We start from the raw sequence: 7,088 nt of genomic DNA, 5'->3' as shown, positions 1-7,088 counted from the left end.
CCAATAGTAACTAGTAGCCTAAAATAATAGCATTAAGTGCTGTTCAAACTGGTTCCTAAACATTCTCAAGTGTCCTTAAAGTTCTCAAATTTGGGAACCACTATTTTAAGCTTTTACAAGAACATTTAGCTATAATTGAAATTTGTAACCCTCTGAAAAACCTAACTTCCATAACATATCTAACTTGAATTATACCCCCCGAAAAAAACCCACCAAAAACAAAAACCTGGGAACTCTTTACAAAACTATCAAATTTATTTCAATATCTAGTTTCATTTTTAAATTAGAGTTAATGGCAATTATTTTGTAACTCAAAGAACTCATATAAAAAGTGGATAAAATATTAATAAGCTATTAAAGACTGATGATGGAAAAATTTCTTGGGCCACACATTTACTAAAGTCATGTTTAATAGTAAAAATTCCTATTATAGTACTTACTGAGGAATATTCTTACATATTCCAACAAAACCTTTCCAGGTTTTTCTTCCCACTTATGAAGTATGACTTAACTATTCATCTTAAGAATTCCTTAAAAGAAACTTGAAATTTTCATTTTCACCTTAAACTGATCAAAAAGTATAGGACATCACTACCACATGAGTTAAACAAAAAATGGATTAAAAAACAAAAGTGGTATCTATATAACAAGGAATTACTGATAAGAATTTTAACTATTTTACATGCTAAGCAAATAAAAAGGTTCCACAGTGCTTGGCATTTGTGCTGCAAGTTTTAAATTACAATTTCATTCTGCTCCACAAATCATCTGCAAGAAGATGGCTGTGCTTGTAAATACAAACATTGTTATATAGAGCAGGTGGTTTTTACTGGTCAAGATGAGAATTCTTTATAAAATTAGGTTAAAAAATGCAGAATGTCTGATAATTAAACTACCAGCATAAAGGCTAAAAATCAGATAAACTATACAGAAGATAAATAATTAAATGTGGAGAGCCGCCTCCCGGGTCGGGCCTAGTGGACACGCCGCAGCCTGCCCTAGAGTTCCCCCCGCCCATCGAGTGAGCCAAGATGGCGCCCGCATCCTGCCTCCGCGTATGACGTACGCGCCCACCAACCCTATCTTCCAATCACCTCTGTATACGTGGCACTAACCTATTGGGTTTGGGCACAGTATATAAGAGGTTACCCGGACAGGGTGGGGGGAGACGACCCACAGGGAGCCGTACCTGACGGCCGCATAGAGGTTGTTCCCCCGCGGGGTATCTTGTCCCGCGCGGAACCTGTAACAGAGAATGCAAGCTTAACCCCAGTAAAGATCTGTACTCACAACCGCTGCGTGTTCCGGACTCGTGTCTTCACCAAGGTTAGTCTGTCTGCGTCTATCTCTCTCTCTCTCTCTCTCCGGCCCGGCTCTCGCCGGTTGGGCCTCCTGGTGTGTCGGTCTGCCGAACAGCTGAGGCGTCGTGCGGTCCCGAGGCCAGTTCCTTTTCTTTCTGGGTCAGCGTTTCCTTTCGGAGCGCAGCGCCTCTACCTGTGTCCTCCGCGCGGCTCGCCGCCCTGGGGCCCATGGTGGGTCCTGCCGGACGTCTGCAGGCGGGGTCGGGCCGGAGACCCGCTGCCTGGAGCGGACTGGAGGCCGCCGGGCGGGAGGAGCGCGGCGCCTGGGCCCGTCGACCCGGGAGCTCTTCGTTGCACCAGCGAGGCAAGGCACGGGACGGCAGCCAGGCCCTGAGCTGAGTGAGAAGTCGCGGACAATTAAATGATTAATATTTTGCTCTGAGAAAACAGGAGATGACTATATTCCAAGAAATAAGCAATATGAGAAAATATGTGATTAATATATTGTGACTATTTTAAGCCCAAACATATTATTCATCAGAGGAGACAATTCTGACTTTTAGTTTTTTATTCAGAATAGGACCCCAATTTAAGCTATAATATAAACAGAGTTCATAATCTAAAGTCATTTTTTTCTCCACAGGATATTTTTATTCATTTTGTAGATAGGCTACAAAATGTCAAATGACTAAGTCAGTTGATAAAGATTTTGTAGCATAATAAATGCCAATTTACCCAATAACTGTCACAGATACCAACATACTTCCATAGAAGCCTAAAAGTCAGTACTGAGGTCATAACTAACACGATTCTTCCATATGGTCAGACTTTGTTTACTGTAGAATACTGTCTAATACTGTCATAAAGTCCAAAGAAGAAACCTTAGTGAATCCTTACAAAGCTGCAGAAATTTCCAAATGATTTTCCTCTGGTTTCAGAGCCTGATCGTTTTCTTCAATTCTTTTTTAGTCATTTGGCTTTTGCAATATTGATGTTTCTGCTGCTTCTTCTGCTTCTTTTCCCTGGCCTCAATCATCTTGGCCAATTTCCAGAACAGTACAGCACTTGTTAGGAACAATGGAGTAAGGGCCAAAATCACTGTCGTAACAAAGCCATATGGGTCCTTTGCAGCTCATTGCACAACATACTCAGCCCAAGCCTTGATATTTAACATCTTTGTAGTGGCTTTAGGTAAACGTATGCTTGAGTTGTGATCTCTCACTTTGTCCCGGGATTATTAGAGAGCCAATCACAATTTCAGATGACCCTTGGTTGTCTTCTTTAATTCGATCATACACTTCTGAAAAAAGGTTTAAATTCATCAGACCGGAAGCAGGAAGCTAGGTCTATTTTTATTTATATTAGAAATCATTAGGGGAAGGAGGAAATAGCTAATGAATTTTATACTATTATTCATCTTTAGAAGTAAAAGCACATAGTTTTAGTCTTTAATGCCCTCCTTAGGATAACAGGGTTTGAATCAGCTCTGCTGTGTGGTCTTGGCAAGTTACTTCATTTCCCTGAGTCTGTTTACTCATCTGTAAAGTGGGCGGATAAACAGACCTGACATGAAGATATCTATCATTTATTGGGAATCCATGTAGGATTGTTCTTTCACATGGAATATCTCATTTAATCCAGGAATTTTGCAGGATAAGTATTATTATTCCTAATAGTAAAAAGAGGAAACTGGAATTTAGAGAGATTAAATAACTTGCTGAAGGTCATTGTGTTAGTTAGATTCAGTTGTCAACTTGGCCAGGTGAGCATACCTAATCTTGTTGCTGCGGACATAAGCCAATGGAATGTGAACCTCATCTGTTGCTAATTACATCTGCAGTCGGCTAGGAGGCGTGTCTGCTGCAATGAGTGACGTTTGACTTAATTGGCTGGTGCTTAAATGAGAGATGGCAACGTAGCACAGCTAAGCAGCTTGGCATTCCTCATCTCAGCACTTGCAGCTCAGCCCAGGCCTTTGGAGATGCAGAAAGAAGTCACCCCGGGGAAAGTTGTTGGAACCCAGGGGCCTGGAGAGAAGACCAGCAGAGATCATCCTGTGCCTTCCACGTAAGAAAGAACCTCAGTGGAAAGTTAGCTGCCTTTCCTCTGAAGAACTAACAAAATAAATCCCCTTTTATTAAAAGCCAATCCATCTCTGGTGTGTTGCATTCCGGCAGCTAGCAAACTAGAACAGTCATGTAGCTAAGACGTGACTGACAGAAATCACTTTTGGTCCATCTTGACTCTGAAGCCTCCCTATGCTCTTTTCTTCTGCTAAAGGTTGAACTATGTCCCTCCAAAAGATATGTTCAAGTCCTAACCCCATCCAATATTACTGGTGTCCTTATAAAAAGGAAAGAGGAGACATAGGCAGACACCAGAGAAAAGGCCATGTGAAGTCAGAGTCACATGCATCTACAAGACAAGTGATTCCCGGGATTGCTAGCAAACAGTAGAAGCTAAAATAGGCAAAACAAGGTTTCTCTGTTACACATTTCAGATGGAGCATGGCCCATTAGTTGATTTCACAGAGACAACTAACTTTAATACTCAAATATAATCACTTCTACTTCACTTCCATACCAACTCACATGGCCATACGATGGACCTTGTAAGGACCCATCCTGGCCTGAACTTGGATTACTTAAATTACGGTGTCTTGCTTTCCCACCACAGCCTCCCATTCTTCTACTCTTTCTACTCCCTCACTTTAACCAAACCTCTTATTCGACTTCTTCAAGACTCCAAAATTCTTGACCCTTCCTCATTCTTTCAACATGTCTGCTATGCTCAATGACTTCTGGCTGAAACTACCATCCCCTCAATCCCTTGCCAAAGAAGCTCAGCTCCTCTGGGCTTTGCACAAGATTAACCACTGACTGGGCAAGGGAGCTCTGATGAAAAGAGGCAATGGTATTTAGCCGCACCTTGGTAAAATTCCCTCTTCCCCTTGCTTCCAAGTCACTCTTTTCAAGTGGTTCTCTTCCTCACTGACTTATTTTGTCTCTTTTGCTTGCTCCTCTACTTACATTCAAGCCTTGTATTTTGGGATTCTGAGTTCCTTCCTTAGATATCTCCTCACTCTGCAAGTAATTTTCAGTGCTGAAAGTATCGAGGTTGGCGCCCATGAATTTGGCATGGTTCCTATCTGCCAGATGAGTGCTTTTCACTAGCAGCATTCAGCTGTTCAGGAGCAGGCATGGGGGAAGCAGGGTATGAGGTTTAATCTGGGTTAGCATTTTTGCCATGGAGGTGCCACAGAAGGACAAGGGAGCGAGGGAGCCTAGGATATTTGCAGAAGAGTGCTCAAAATGATAAACTATGGAATTGGAAGGGCACAGATAGGAGGAGGCTCCTAGAGAGGGAGTCCTGCTAAGAACAAAGGAGTGAGCTGGTTGGAAGGATAGGAGGTAATGCTTGGAGAGAGCATTTAGATTGGCTGATCTTAAAGGCAGAACAGTTGCAGAGAGTGGGGGGGGCTGAGATGTAGTGTAGGTGAAGAACATTTTCGATGAGGTCAAGGAACTGAGAGGCTAAGATGTTTGGTCATCCACATGGTATACGGTTTGTGGAACAAAATATCTTTGAGGTTCTCTAAGCGTTTTTGAAGTTTGAGAAAGAATAAATAGAACCACTCCCTGCCACATCCCATGACACACACAAACACAAAGATTTCTTTGTAAAAGCAAAGGCAAACATAGATGACAAAGAAGGACCCCTGCATCCACAGTTTAAGTCAGAATCCTTGTATTCAGGGAATACGTACAAGTAATGGAGGATGGTGTGGAGATCGTCAGCAGGAGAGACGGCCAACAAGACCACCATTAGGTGGGATTCTCAGAGAAGAATCTAGGTGGGCCAGGCAAGGGATGATGGGGTTTCTTCTCCTTTCTCTCCTTCCCTTCCCTTTGTTTCTCTAAATCCTAATGCTGTCAAGTTGGCTGACACTGGAGCAGCAGTATCAGGGTTGGTAGGGAAGGGATGGCAATGCAGTATACAGTATCGAAGAGTGAGGGACCAATAGAGTAGGGGGGAGAGCCCACATAGTGGGGGCACCATGCAGTGACCGCTTTCCCCAAATCCCATCACATGTACAGGATGTGGGTGCAACTGCTGCCACTCTGTTTCCTAAATCCTGCCAATGGTCAGCAGCAGTGGGGCCTTCCTGCAGCTCTGGACATCAAAGCTGCCCAATTTATTTGTACTTCAGCTTCTATTGTAGCAGAATCACCTTTCATTTCTGGAACCTGGAGAAGAAAAAACATGTTCCATGTGAAGCTGATATGAATCATGAATTTGGTTAATCAGACAAAGCCTATAAAATCAGATTGCATAGCCCAGTATTGCAACTGTATTTCATTTTTCTGCCTTTTGTTCTGGGAGAAATATATATTTTTAATGTTTTTATCCCTGTCACATCCTATATCAGTTAAAGGCAGTTCAGAAGAAAGAACATTTTAGTTTAGCTTTTATTGCTACTAACTGCATAACAGGCACTGTTGGGAATTAAAAAAAAAAAAAGAATTAAAACACAGATCTTATTCTTAATATCCTTATAAACTAATATGGTAGACAAGTCATGTACGTAAATAAGCATCACTATCAGTCAGGATCCTGGGAGGAAACAGCACGCTCAAATAAATTATGGAAAAGAGTTACTGAAGGGACTGTCTACAGAAGAGCAGGCTGGGTAGAGAGAAACAACGAGGCATGCTGAAGGCGTCAGGGTCTAGAACAGGGAAAGGCTCTACCACCTCAGGACCTGCTGGGATAAGAGGAGGAAGCAGCGTCAGCACCTTGCGATAGGAACAGGGTCTGCAGGAAGGAGCGCATGGCCACTTCCAAGACCTTGACTCAGCCTGGAGACAACAGGAGTGGGTGGGGGTGGGGTAGGATGGGGAGAAGTCAGCAAAGCAAATCAAAGAGGAGCAGCCAGTGGAGTTGGAGAAAACGCAGGTTCATGTGGTGTCTGCTGTTCCTGAGCTCCTTATCCTGCTTTCCCTTTCTTCAAAATGCTTCTCACTATATGAAATTATATTAAATATTTGTTTTTCCCACTAAAATGTAGAAGTTCTACGGAGGCTCACACTATTTCGTTCCCTGCTGTAGCGTTTGAAGATGGAGGTTTGGGAAACAGTACTTGGCACCTGGTTCATTAAATATTTGCTTTGAAAAAATAGGTGTATGGTTATTTCCTTTTAGGCGTAATGGATAGTCAAAGACAAGTGTTGGTTGTGGCCATGGTCTGAAGAGACATATTTCCCACAGAAGTGTGGTCTACTCAGATCATGGATTAATACATTTTTACATCATCACCCACACCTTCTATATTTTTATGCTTGAAAGAGAAATTGGCCTTCAGCTCCTACAAGTACTGTCATAAGTTGAAATAGAAATTGTAAACCAACTGTGATTTCATGAAAGTACAAATCCTCCAACACAGCCTTCTCAATCACCAATGGATCAGTCCCATGGACCATTCCCGTCTGGTACGTGGCTGTTAGGTGCTGGTTGATTAAATGTAGCTAATTCTTACCTGATATTCTTACCTAACCCACTGTTTCTAGTTCACCTCCAAAGTTCCTGATTTTTAAAATGGCCATGCTATTTTCCCTTGGTACTTACATTATTTTTAAATGTTTTCAAATGTAAGTTTTACTTTTTTTAGTAGGATAGAATAATTTTATCTTGAAAAATTCCTTCTTTTCCCTGTTTTTTTCTTTTTTCCTTTCTCATGCCCTTCTTACAACCCAGACTCACTAAAGGTATATCTACCCCCCTATGGCC

Source organism: Tamandua tetradactyla, chromosome 13, assembly GCF_023851605.1.
Source record: "Tamandua tetradactyla isolate mTamTet1 chromosome 13, mTamTet1.pri, whole genome shotgun sequence".
NCBI lineage: Eukaryota > Metazoa > Chordata > Mammalia > Pilosa > Myrmecophagidae > Tamandua > Tamandua tetradactyla.
The sequence above is the reverse complement of the archived record's forward strand: the minus strand, read 5'-3'. Positions refer to the sequence as shown.